General features: G+C 41.4%; 1 long non-coding RNA gene across 1 annotated transcript; it reads right to left on the bottom strand.

Annotated features, from left to right (window-relative positions):
* Positions 1 to 280: 280 nt before the first annotated feature.
* Positions 281 to 13,623, bottom strand: LOC124879153. Its single transcript, XR_007040964.1, has 2 exons — positions 13,468 to 13,623; positions 281 to 1,609 (listed from the first exon to the last, which is right to left on the bottom strand). It is a non-coding gene; the product is annotated as an uncharacterized LOC124879153 (long non-coding RNA).
* Between the last annotated feature and the right edge of the window lie 415 nt (positions 13,624 to 14,038).

The following is a 14,038-nucleotide window of genomic DNA, read 5'->3' as shown; positions in this document are numbered from 1 at the left end:
AGCCATATGTTGAGAACTCCACATAAGTTTCCAGAAAATTCTCAAATAAAACAAAAACACATGGAAGCAGGTCTTGGAATGGATTTTTTTTTTTTTTTTACGTACCAACTGTATGTATAACCAGGACCTGCAAAACAACTGCATCATCCACCATGACTGCCAAGAATAATCGATGAGCCAACAGACTGATGATGGTTCCACTCCAACCAGCTAGAGCCAATACAAAATATAGTTCAGATAGTTGCACCCACATAGCTTCATTTAGAAATGTCACACATGATTAAATATGTAAATACTTTATTAGACAGCCGAGCAAGAAAACCAGGGTATACAATACATTTTTTAAAAGATTTCCAAAATCTGTAAAACAAAATCTACGTTCATAAAATCTAAAATAAATTAAAACACCTGATAAGATACAACAAAAGAAAGAAAACAATGTAACAAGAGGAAAACAACAGATATCACTAGTGTGTTGCTGTATAAGGTGCTAACAGGTATGTGTTAACACAATGAGAAACATATAAACCTTCCACCCACCCTCTCCACATGAGAGGTTCCTCAAGCTCAGGTTCTTTACCAGAGGCCTGGGAACTTGAGGGTTCACAAACGTAACTGTTCATAGCACTGCACTCTCCCTGAAACCACCAGTTTGGGGCATAAGGGCTCCAAATGTCTCCACAAAGTTTATATTTACTCTTTGAGCCCTTGGATGCTATTTCTCAAACTTCTATTTCTACATCTTCTTGATGATGCTCCTAGTGGTGACTTCTACATCTATCACTAATGCGCTTTTTTCAGCTATGTCCACTACCACAATATCTGATTGGTTAACCATCATATTATTTGTGCTGCCTTGTTATTATTATTATATCATAACCTTACACGAAGGAGCTTAGAAACAGGTAGATCTCATTGAGATTCCATACATCCATTTTCTATACCCGCTTCTTCCATAGAGGATCGTGAGGGAGCTGACACACAGCTGACACAAGCAAGTCCCATTTCTCCCCCATGGTCCTGAGTTGTGATTTGAACCAGTTTGCCGGTCTCCACAACGGTTTGCTCCGCTCCTTTCCACCTCTTTGTTCAGTCACAGGAATGGAGCAGGTGCTACTAAAGTAACTCAGAAAACAAAAAGGATTAAATGAAAAAGTACACACATAACAGGGTAAACTAACATGTGCACACCTTTTATAATACAGTGTCATGTTGTGTAAATAAATCAATTCTAAACCAAAACCAGTTCTTCATTAATCTGTAAATTAAGTCCTATATTTAAAGAGAGTAAAATATAAGTGTAGTGAAGTGTGTAATTCTCTACTGTAGCAGTGTGATGTTGGATAGAAATGACCTATTATGTGTGAGTGTGACTGTAACTGCAGCCATCACACTTCCATATGAGCTGAAGTGACACCCATTCTCAATCAGTAAGTTTAATATGACGTTGGTTCACCCTTTACAGCTAAACCAGCTTAGTCTCTTCTGGGATTGCTGTCCACAAGGTCTCACAGCATCTTCATGGGAATTTTTTACCATCTTTCCAGAAGCACATTTATGTGCTCATAGACTGATGTTGGGCAAGAAGGCCTGGCTCTCAGTTTCAACTCTGCAAATGGAAAAAAAACAAAATGCACCGTAATAAGCTCACTTGACAAGGAGATCTGTGAAAATCAATCAAGTTGCACTTTAATAAATTCTTGCAAGAACTGAGAATGGACAGAGAATACAAACAAGTGTCTTGGTCTGCCCCAGACAGGCAGTTACAATCCTTTTATATTTCACACACAGCTGAAAATTGTAATTCACAACACAGGAAAAAGAAAATAAAACAGTCCTTGAACATCAGATATCCAAAGGAGGTCAGCACAATGTGAAGCCCTGGAGAGATGAGAGGTATCTTCTCTTGGGAAAACAAAACCTTAATATCATGGGAAGGCCCTGCATTTCAGGCCCCTTTAAGTATGGAATGCTGACCTGACAAGAGTAGATGTTGTCTGAACTGGACATTTCATAGACAACGAGCTGATTCCGGGCACACATAAGAAGAATAGATGATATCCCAGTGATATCCAGAGGTAACCCAGTTGTAAAAGTGTTGATTTGTTTACCAGTGACGTTAACCAGGATGGCCTATTTGAATTTTTCCACTATCAGCTTTAATGCTGCACTCCATTTGTACACGGAAGTCAGAATTTCCGACCTCCAAGAACGCATCATAATTCATCCCAGAGGTGTTCTATCGTGTTGAGATGCAGTCAAGCTCATCCACACCTAACTCTCTCATCCATGTCTTTATGGACCTTCCTCTATGCACTGGTGGACAGTCATGTGGGAAGACGAAGGGACCATCTCCAAACAGTTCCTACAAAGTTAGAAGCATGAAATTGTCCAAACTATCTTGTGTGCTTCAGCTTCCTTTCACTGGAACTAAGGGGCCAAGCCCAGCTCTTGAAAAACAGGCCTACAGCATAATCCCCCCTCCACTAAACTTTACTGTTGCCACAATACTGTCAGACAAGTACCTTTCTCCTGGCAACTGCCAACCCAGACTGGCCCATCAGATTACCAGATGGAGAAGTGGGAAGTGTCACTCCAGGGAACTCTAGAGTTCAGTGGTGGCATACTTGGCATCATTGCATCCAACGCTTTGCATTGCACGTTTGATGTATGGCTTGGATGCAGTTGCCCATTCCATGAAGCTCTTTACGCACTGTTCTTGAGCTAATATGAAAGCCATATGAAATTTGGAGGTCTGTAGCAACTGACCCCCGTCATTGCTGTCCCAAGGCTGAATAGGCCAATGGGTGCAACATGAAGGTGTCACGGAGTGACATTTTTGGACTTTGTTTGTGGCTTTATGTTTGTTTACCTTTTGCTTAGATTTTTCTATTTTGGTTTTTGTATCATGTTTTCTTTTCTAGTTTCTCTGTTTACTTTAGTCATGATTATTCTAGCTTTCTTATTCCTTATTTGATTATTTATCTTTGTCCATAGGTTTGCTTGGTCTGTGTTTCTGTTTATTGTTTATTAGTTACTTTGCCCATCCTCAGTCTTTGTATTTGTTTCACCTGTTCCTTCTGCTTCCCTGTCTCCTTGTCACACCTGTTCCCTGTTCCATTGATTATCTGCCTTTGTTATCTCACAGTATATAAGTTGGTTTTGTGTCTTTGTTCAGTGCTGGTTCCTTGTGTTCGTCACACCTCGTTCTCGTCCATGATTATGCTTTGTTTTTTGCCACGCCTTGCCTTGGGAAACCTGCAGTGATTTTGCTACGTTTTTGACCTTGTAAATAAATCTTTGAATTTCAAAAATGATCCTGCCGAGCTCTTGTCTGCACTTTGGTCCGCCCTCAAACCACATCTTGACAGAAGGTGCATGAAGCTATTGGGGGTCAGGTGGTGCTGCGATTGCTGGCACTGAGGTGGGGTGCGCTGTGGGCCACTGTAGCCTCTTGGCTGTCCTGCTGCTGGTCCTAACTGGTGTGAGTAGATTTGGGGCATAGTCTGGCTCTAGATAGGGTGGCCACCTGTGCTCAGGGAGGGGGATGCCTCCCCGGCATCCATGGCCCAGCGGGTGGTCTGGTGGATGTGGTGGCTAGGGCTTGGTGGACTGGGGTGTGGGAAAACGGATAGGTGGCAGCCACCCTTGGTCAACCTTGGCTGAGCCTTCCTCATGTAAGGTGTCTAGTGATAATGGCTGAAACACTAGTGTCCACTATTGATGATGTGTCTCAAACACAGGACCGGACCTGACATCAGTTTACTTCCTCTTCCTGTAGAGGGCGCCGCTCACAGAACCAGAACCCTTTGTAACTCTGAAAATAAAAGAAATCATTGATGTTTGGCTTTAACACTAGTGTTTCAGCCATGTTTGGCTTTAACCTGAATTTATACTTCAATTCAACTTGGGCTTTTTAAGGTCAACATTAACTTTAAATTTTAAATTGACTTAAGTTGTATATAATTTTCAATTTAACTTTTATTCTTATTTCTCTCCAACCTTAAATCTTTCTCAGTTTGGATTTTCATTTTAATTGAACTTATTTAATTTAATTAATTCATAAAACTTAACTGGATTACAGGTAACTATAAATATTATTATATTATCATTATTATTATTCTTTTATTGTGTACCTCCGACCTGGGCTAAACATAAGGAGATGAGTTCTTGCGTGACATGGGATGTCATCGTGACACCAAACTCACACTAACCCTAAAACTAACTCTTACCAGTATACAATGTTGGTGTTCCATCAGGGATTGAGCCACACAAGGTTAGACAGACATGAGCCCATTAACACGCACATACAAACACATCCACTCACACATAGACAAATGAGCCAAAAGACTGAAGGTCAAACACAGGTTACTTTTAAGCAATGTGGCCTGTCTACTTGATTTCATGAAGTCAATCACTCGATTTCATCTTGAGATACCCTTTTTGCTGCCCTGGAACATTTTGGCAATAGTCTTCTTATATTTTTGATAGCAAAAATTATATACAAACATCCAACATTGCCGTTTTTAATCATAAAAAAATGAAAACATTTTTACTATAGCCAGTTGAGTAAGCAGTTAGGAGGAGCGCTACTCTAATCGAAAAGGTTCAAACTGTAATAATGGTGTTAAGCAACCGATATATACAGTAATAATGGCAAAGGAGGTAATCATTTTGAAACATTTATATGTAATAAAGCAAATAATTTCCTAATATTCTGAAAGAGGTGTAATAATGTTGTTAGCTGGTTATTAATTATTGGTGTTACATACAAAATTACCTTTCAAAATGTAATGCCTGTCAAACAGATGTAGGCCACATGACCACTATCTTCTTCCTGTACATTCCAGTAAAAGATCTTACTACCAAGTCCACTTTATAGTAATTAATTGAATGTTCCTCCATACATTACATTATGAATTTACATATGTAAGCGACACAACTAGATTCTAAATAAAGATTTTGTATAACAGATAATCCTCTAAATGAATCCTGGAATCAATAAGGAAGGAGAGAGAGCTGCTTGATAAATGAATATGAGAACTTTACCATTCAATATGCCTACCTTTGATTTCCAAAATGCACAAAAATTGTAAAATAAATAAAAAAGAAAAATCTTTATTTCAATGAAATGCAATCCTCTTTGTATATTATACTATTATTGGCTGGAATTATTGCATTTTTAAATTAAACCAGCCAATAATGTAAAACATTATTACAATATTAACAAAATGTCATTAAGTTATTGGCTAACAAACAGGTGAGGGACGGAAAATTCAATCTTTCAGTGTTAGACATTCAGATGGTGTATGCGGTGTTCTTGAGGTGTTATAGAGAAAATCTCAATCTTATCTAAATAGGCAAATGTGAAGATGTACAGAAAGTGTCATAGGTGATCAGCAAGAACTTGGAAAATGGCATGAGCGTTAGTGAGACAAAAACAGATTACCAGGCATTCAAAATGGCTAAGAGGTGTTCTGAGGAATTTTTGCCACTCATCACCCAGAAGGATTCTAAGTGATATGTGGTGCAGAGATGGAGGTTTGTGGAAATGGTGTCACTATAAAGGGATTCATAACCTAATTCAATGAGAAAAACAAAGAAAAGCCCTGCCCCAAGGGGTGAATATGAATGATGTATGATGCCTGCTGCTAAGGATTTGTTTATCAATTTTTCCGTTGTTTTTATTTTGGATTTTGACTGGTTGTAAAGACAACTAGTGGGAAGAGGGGCTCCAGGAAGTAAATGGAGGCAAGGAAAGAGCTCTGTGTTTGCTGAACACACGTCTGGGGTCATCATATTCTTTAGGAACATTTGTGTGATCAGTAGGGTCAGCCTCTTTTCCATCAGCCTGCAAGTAGAGAGGAGGAATGACATTGCAGACAGGAAAGGAGATAGTTAGTGGACCTGGATAAAATTCTTGATTTAGACCAGTTTAAACTTAGATTTTGTTGCTTTAACCACTTGAAATGCTGGACTGGTCGTGTCTAAGAGAAGGTAAAAACAGAGTAGAACTCATGATGATTGCAAGAGATTACTTATATGAGGGGAACCCTATGGAGAGTAATCTAGGAAAGTGATTCACCATCTAAGGCTGTAACTTTAATGGAAGTGGACAGGAGAATTGTCATGATGTTGCAGTAAGAAACTAGAAAGGAATCGATTATGTTCTGTTCACAGCCAAAGTCACTGAGGGTCCTGAGATTGAGGGAGTCAAAAATCAGAACGGCAGGAGAAGTTAAGCATGGTTTTTCACCTGAAATGCAAAGCTGCCACAGTAGATACAATTTTTGGCCTCAATTCTCCACTGCTGTTCCGTTGGGTTAGTCTGGTGCGTCCAATCTCCAAACTTGTGTTAAACATGTCCACTCATATTAATTCTTAGAGGCATCATCTGAGAAGGAGTGAGGTGAATGGCTGAAGACCAGAGTACATTAAAGGAGTAGAAATACTTGATATAAATTCAGTCTATTTAGCTGCTGGAGAGGACAGGAGATTAATTTGCATGTCTTGTATGGGAGTGGTTAAATGTCGTGCAAGATATACGTCTTCATCAGCTGCATTTCAACCTTTTCAACAGGTAAAAAAGTACATTTTAATTTTTCTAATGTTTCACTACAAATGCTCAATTTTATATGACAGAACTCCATGATTAGCAAAATGTTCTCTCTTCTTTCAGCCATCTTTGTGAAATTAATTATTCCATCATACATTTGCATGAATAGAACCTTTTTGGTTCTTGCTTTTTGTCACACTAAAATGTTTCCGATCATCAAAGAATTGTTCATATCAAAGATAATCTGAGTGAATACAAAAAGTAGTTTTTGAATAATGATTTCATTTATAAAGAGAAAAAGAAACTTTCCAAACCAACATATCCCTATGTGATAATGTAATTTCAGCTTTTGATAAATCATAAATCAACTGCGCTTAAACACAGATTTTGGTTGAGTCTTAAAAGCCACAGCTAGGCCTGATTACCACCTGACTGGCAGCATGGAGAGGGGGTCTGGCTGCAGACACTGTCCCCAGCACAGCTCCAGAAAACAAAAGCACACACAACCAATTACCTGTTTTGACTATTTATTTGCTGTTTATTATGTTCTTAAGGTCTTGCTTTCTGTAATTCATTTCCCCACGCTTTTCTATTGTTAGGCATTTACCTTTTTAGTTTATTCTTTTGTTTGCTTCCTTCTAGTGTTCTTTGTGCATTTGGACTTTTTCCTGTTTGTTCTGTTAGATAATTTCCCTGTGTTTTCATTTATTTCTCTTCAACTGTTCTACCTTCTTGTTCCTCAGAGGAACCTGGGAGAACATCAGTTGAACCACTGCAACCCTTGATAGAACCCTGGAGAACAACGTGGAAGCCAGGAGAACTCTCAACGGAGCTCAGATGAGTACTGGAAAGCTGGGAGAATCCTCGATCCGATAATGATGACGGACCCAGGGCTGTGGATGATGATGAATGGGATAATGATGAAAAAGAAACTATGTGATGATGTCAACGTTGTCTACAGCGGTGGGCAGGAACCTCCGATTTGGTTGGGTCAGAGTGGCATAATGTTAGTGTCAACCAGAGGCCTTTGCGGCTGGATTACCAGTGAGAAATGATAGTGACGGCAGAGGAAGGTGGAAGTAGCAGCGGATTTATTCAGGTGCACACCAACAAGCCTAACAGCATCAAAAACCCCTTAAGACACAATTGCAGCCTTAAATAGGCACAGCTTCCAGCTGTTCAGAGCGGATCGCAGCGCGGAGCTATCGGGGAAGAGGCGAGGAGGCAGAATCTGCTTTTATATAAATGAAGGTTGGTGCAGAGACGTAAAAGTACTGGGGAAAACATGTAGTCCTGATCTGGAGTCATTTTCCATAATCTGTTAACCGTTTTATTCACCGAGAGAGTTTTCCTCGTTTATAATAATTGGCTCATATTTTCCACCTCATGGCTGCACTTCTGCTGCTGAAAAACATCTTGCTGAGCTGATTCCAGACGTGGAGAAAAAATACACTGACTCTTTCATCATAATACTGGGAGATTTTAACAGAGCAAACCTCTCAAATGAACTCCCCAAATACAGACAGCATATTAAGTGTCCCACCAGAGACAAAAACACACTGGACCATTGTTACACAGCTTTAAAGGACTCATATCATGCTGTTACCAGGGCTGCTCTGGGTTTTTCAGATCATTATCTAATCCACCTCATCCCAATCTACAGACAGAGACTAAGAGCAGCTTCCAAACCCAAGGTTCACACTGTTAAGAAGTGGACTGAGGAATCAAAGCAGACGCTACAGTCCTGCTTTGAATGCACAGACTGGACTGTTTTTGAAACTTCAGCCACTGACTTAAACCAACTAACTGATGTGGTGACATCATACATCAGTTTCTGTGAGGACATGTGTGTGCAGACCAAGACCTTCTGCACCTTTGGGAACAACAAGCCATGGTTTACTCCACACCTCAGGAATCTGCGCAGGGACAAGGAAGAAGCTCACAGCAGTAGAGATTGGGCGCGGTACAGGCAGGCCAGGAACAAACTAACAAAGGAGATCAAAGTAGCCAAGAGAAGCTACGGTGAGAAGCTTAAGAACATCCTTTCTACTGGTGATACTTCAGCTGCATGGACCGGTCTGAGAAACCTGACTGCCTACAAGAGCCCCCCCACCCATCCTGAACAGAGTCGTCTCCTGGCCAACTGTCTGAATGGCTTCTACTGCAGACATGACAAGAAGCCATTAACACCTCAAACTATCTCCTCCACATCCCATTCAGGAACAAATTTGACCCGTAAAGCAACCAACCCCCTACCTTCAGATCTTCTGCCTACACTAAAGATCTCCAAGGAAGATGTAAATAGGCTCTTTCAGCGCATGAAAACAAAGAAAGCTGGAGGACCTGATAACGTCTCCCCATCATGCCTGAAAGCCTGTGCACATCAACTCGCTCCGATCTTCACAAGGATCTTCAACAAATCCCTGGAGAAGTGTGAGGTCCCCTCCTGCCTCAAACGATCCACCATCATCCCGGTTCCCCAAGAAACCCACCATCCTAGGATTAAATGACTACAGGCCTGTAGCCATGACGTCTGTAGTCATGAAATCCTTTGAGCGGCTGGTGTTGAAGCACCTGAAAGACATCACAGGCCCCCTGCTGGACCCCCTGCAGTTTGCTTACCAAGCAAACAGGTCGGCAGATGATGCTGTTAACTTAGGTCTACACTTCATCCTGCAACACCTCGACCACCCAGGGACGTACGCCAGGATCCTGTTTTTAGACTTCAGCTCGATCTTCAACACCATCATACCAGACATCCTCCACCAGAAGCTCACACAGCTCAACATCCCAGCCTCCACCTGTCAGTGGATCAACAGCTTCCTGATGGACCGACAGCAGCAGGTGAGACTGGGGAGCATCTTCTCCCGACCAGATCAATAAGTACTGGTGCCCCCCAGGGGTGTGTTCTATCCCCACTCCTCTTCTCCCTGTACACAAATGACTGCACCTCATCGGACTCGTCCGTGAAACTCTTTAAGTTTGCAGATGACACCACTGTCATTGGACTGATCCAGGATGGTGATGAGTCTGCATACAGACAGCAGGTGGATCGGCTGGTACACTGGTGCGGTCAGAACTGCCTTGAACTCAACCCACTCATAACTGTGGAAATGGTGGTGGACTTTCGGAGAACACCACCCCCATACACCCCCCTCACCATCCTCAACAACACCGTAGCAGCTGTGGACCACTTCAGGTTCCTAGGAATCACCATCTCTGAGGACCTGAGATGGTGTTCACACATAGACACTGTTCGAAAGAAGGCCCAGCAGAGACTGTACTTCCTGAGGCAACTCAAGAAGTTCAACCTTCCACAGGAGCTGCTGGTCATCTTCTACACTGCCATCATTCAGTCTGTCCTGTCTTCATCCATCTCAGTGTGGTTTGGTTCATCCACAAAACAGGACAGGTCCAGACTGCAACGAATAATCAGGTCTGCAGAGAGAATCATCAGGGCTGACCTTCCCTCCATCCAGGACTTATACAGGTCTAGGGTCAGAAAAGGAGTGGCAAAAATCTCTGCAGACCCCACACACCCTGCACATAAACTGTTTAGAGTTTTACCTTCAGGCCGCCACTATAGAGCACTGTTCACTAAACCAGCCGCCATAGAGACAGTTTCTTCCCCCAGGCTGTTTCTCTGTTGAACATTCAATAGAGTACTGAACAACAGCATACAGATGTTGCAAATGCACCTTTATATATATATATATATATATATATGTGTGTATATTTGTATATTGTATATATGTACTGTATATTCTGTAATGCAAAAACAAAAACCAGAGGGCAAAGTGTACCGGAGTCAAATTCCTTGTTTGTTTGTACAAACTTGGCAATAAAGCTGATTCTGAATTTTGCTTCAGTGTTGGGGAGGCTCACATGCAGCATGAACAACAGTGAAGGAAATGAACCAGCTGAAAGTTACCATTCAAAGTTATCTGTAGCCTAATGTTCATAGATCAAACTCAACTCACCCCCATTTCATTTAGACCACATCAGTGAAAGCAGGGCAATTATTATATATATTTGTGTGTGAATGCACATTAATAGTTGCACATCCATTAACATCTGATGTGCAGCTGTGGCAGAGGGAAGACAGAACAGTTGAAGGAGGCAGAGTAATTAGCTAAAACAGAGCAGAAACAGAATTGCAAGAAAACCAAGAGGAAATATCTATGAGAGATCTATTGCCCCTTTTCCACTAGTCCCTACAGAGCAGTTTGCTGTGGATCAACTTGCTTTTTAAGCTTTTCCATCAGTAAAGGTTACGTGGAACCATTACTATTCTTAGTACCTGCTTGCTTGCAGTCCCACCAGTTCCAAGTCGCACTGAAATGGCAAATTAATAATACTGTCTGTCACTCATTGGTTACGGGGCTATGTCACTAGTAACAGCATATTTCAGTAACTAACATCTTCAACTGTTAAATCGTTATATGCTAGGCTTAGTGTGTATATGACCCTCACGTCCTCTAGTTTGTATCCTTCCATTTGATATGGCATGACTTCTCTCAATTCTTTACTTATCCACAGTGCTTCAAATCTCGCTGCCTAGAGCCTTTTCTGGCTGGCTACTTTTACTCTAAAGGGCCTTTCAGACAGGACACGGTTTTACGCTGTGCTTGCTGGAATGAGCGCATTTGCGGTGTGAGCCATGCAGGCTGTTTGCCACGAGGTGCTGCGCTGGCTTGATTGGGAGGACTATTTGATTGTTTTGTTGTCAGCAGCAAACATGTACAGGTCCTTCTCAAAATATTAGCATATTGTGATAAATTCATTATTTTCCATAATGTCATGATGAAAATTTAACATTCATATATTTTAGATTCATTGCACACTAACTGAAATATTTCAGGTCTTTTATTGTCTTAATACGGATGATTTTGGCATACAGCTCATGAAAACCCAAAATTCCTATCTCACAAAATTAGCATATCATTAAAAGGGTCTCTAAACGAGCTATGAACCTAATCATCTGAATCAACGAGTTAACTCTAAACACCTGCAAAAGATTCCTGGGGCCTTTAAAACTCCCAGCCTGGTTCATCACTCAAAACCCCAATCATGGGTAAGACTGCCGACCTGACTGCTGTCCAGAAGGCCACTATTGACACCCACAAGCAAGAGGGTAAGACACAGAAAGACATTTCTGAACGAATAGGCTGTTCCCAGAGTGCTGTATCAAGGCACCTCAGTGGGAAGTCTGTGGGAAGGAAAAAGTGTGGCAGAAAACGCTGCACAACGAGAAGAGGTGACCGGACCCTGAAGAAGATTGTGGAGACGGGCCGATTCCAGACCTTGGGGGACCTGTGGAAGCAGTGGACTGAGTCTGGAGTAGAAACATCCAGAGCCACCGTGCACAGGCGTGTGCAGGAAATGGGCTACAGGTGCCGCATTCCCCAGGTCAAGCCACTTTTGAACCAGAAACAGCGGCAGAAGCGCCTGACCTGGGCTACAGAGAAGCAGCACTGGACTGTTGCTCAGTGGTCCAAAGTACTTTTTTCGGATGAAAGCAAATTCTGCATGTCATTCGGAAATCAAGGTGCCAGAGTCTGGAGGAAGACTGGGGAGAAGGAAATGCCAAAATGCCAGAAGTCCAGTGTCAAGTACCCACAGTCAGTGATGGTCTGGGGTGCCGTGTCAGCTGCTGGTGTTGGTCCACTGTGTTTTATCAAGGGCAGGGTCAATGCAGCTAGCTATCAGGAGATTTTGGAGCACTTCATGCTTCCATCTGCTGAAAAGCTTTATGGAGATGAAGATTTCATTTTTCAGCCTGACCTGGCACCTGCTCACAGTGCCAAAACCACTGGTAAATGGTTTACTGACCATGGTATCACTGTGCTCAATTGGCCTGCCAACTCTCCTGACCTGAACCCCATAGAGAATCTGTGGGATATTGTGAAGAGAACGTTGAGAGACTCAAGACCCAACACTCTGGATGAGCTAAAGGCCGCTATCGAAGCATCCTGAGCCTCCATAAGACCTTAGCAGTGCCACAGGCTGATTGCCTCCATGCCACGCCGCATGGAAGCAGTCATTTCTGCAAAAGGATTCCCGACCAAGTATTGAGTGCATAACTGTACATGATTATTTGAAGGTTGACGTTTTTTGTATTAAAAACACTTTTCTTTTATTGGTCGGATGAAATATGCTAATTTTGTGAGATAGGAATTTTGGGTTTTCATGAGCTGTATGCTAAAATCATCCGTATTAAGACAATAAAAGACCTGAAATATTTCAGTTAGTGTGCAATGAATCTAAAATATATGAATGTTACATTTTCATCATGACATTATGGAAAATAATGAACTTTATCACAATATGCTAATATTTTGAGAAGGACCTGTATCTGTCCCGTGCTAAAAAACAAGAGCTAGCACTAGCCCTGTTCTGGAGAAAAAAAGCAGCAAAGAAAACGGTGTCCTGCGCTCTGCTTGCACTTTGCTTGGCGCAAGCCATTGAAAACAATGGGTTTCAGAGCACAGCGGTAAGCGCACCGTATCCTGTCTGAAAGGGCCTTGAGGCTGACAACAGTCATAAACGAAGCAGCAGTCTAGGCTGTTGTTGTGTTTGTGGCACTACAAATCACATCACTTCAGACCGTGGGGCCACCTACCTATTATCGATCCTGCCCCCATTGAGATGGTACTCAACTGTAATGGAAAATGAATCAAACTATTTTCAACTGCCCCGACCCAAATTTGGTACTAATAGAAAAGGGGCATAACAGAAAATAACTCTAGATGAATAAAGAACATAAAACAAAACACTAAATAAATAACAAGGAAAACACCTAACAAAATAGAACACAGAGAAAAATGTATTTAAGAAATCAAGACACATCTCCACACACAACTCAAAATCAAAACCCATAAACCTCAGGAGTGTGACACATCTTACTTAACTGGATCTTAGGTTTCTTTGAAGATGTAGTCTTTACTTGGTCAGCGAGATCAGGACATTCACAGGCGTGTCCCCCCTATGTAACCGGTGATGGTTACGAGAAAAGAGGAAGCAGTCTGCTGCACAGGAGAGTTTGGTAAATCTATGATGTCACAGGGATTCTGTGACAAAACAAAGGTGTTGTCCTTCAATGTTGCTGCATTAAAACAATTCTGTAAAGCAGAGTGGGACAAAATTCCTCCACATTTATGTAAAAGGCTCATTACCAGTTATTACAAACACGTGATGGCAGCTGGTGTTGCTAAGGGGGAAGTTATTAAGTTTTCACATATGGTCAGGTCAGTTTGGATAGCTTTTTTCCTTAATAAATGAAATAATTTTAAAACTGCATTTTGAATTTACTCAGATTTTCTTAGTGTGATATTAATGTTTGTTTAATGATCTGAAATATTACATGAAACAAAGAAAAAAAAGAAAAAATAGCAAAATCTATGTAAACAATAAGTTAAAACCATAGAAGGTACCATTCACCATACTGAGACAATAATTATTTCATATGACTCAACCTGAATA

Source organism: Girardinichthys multiradiatus, chromosome 13 (assembly GCF_021462225.1).
Source record: "Girardinichthys multiradiatus isolate DD_20200921_A chromosome 13, DD_fGirMul_XY1, whole genome shotgun sequence".
Taxonomy (NCBI): domain Eukaryota; kingdom Metazoa; phylum Chordata; class Actinopteri; order Cyprinodontiformes; family Goodeidae; genus Girardinichthys; species Girardinichthys multiradiatus.
This window is presented reverse-complemented; position numbering and strand designations above follow the sequence as displayed.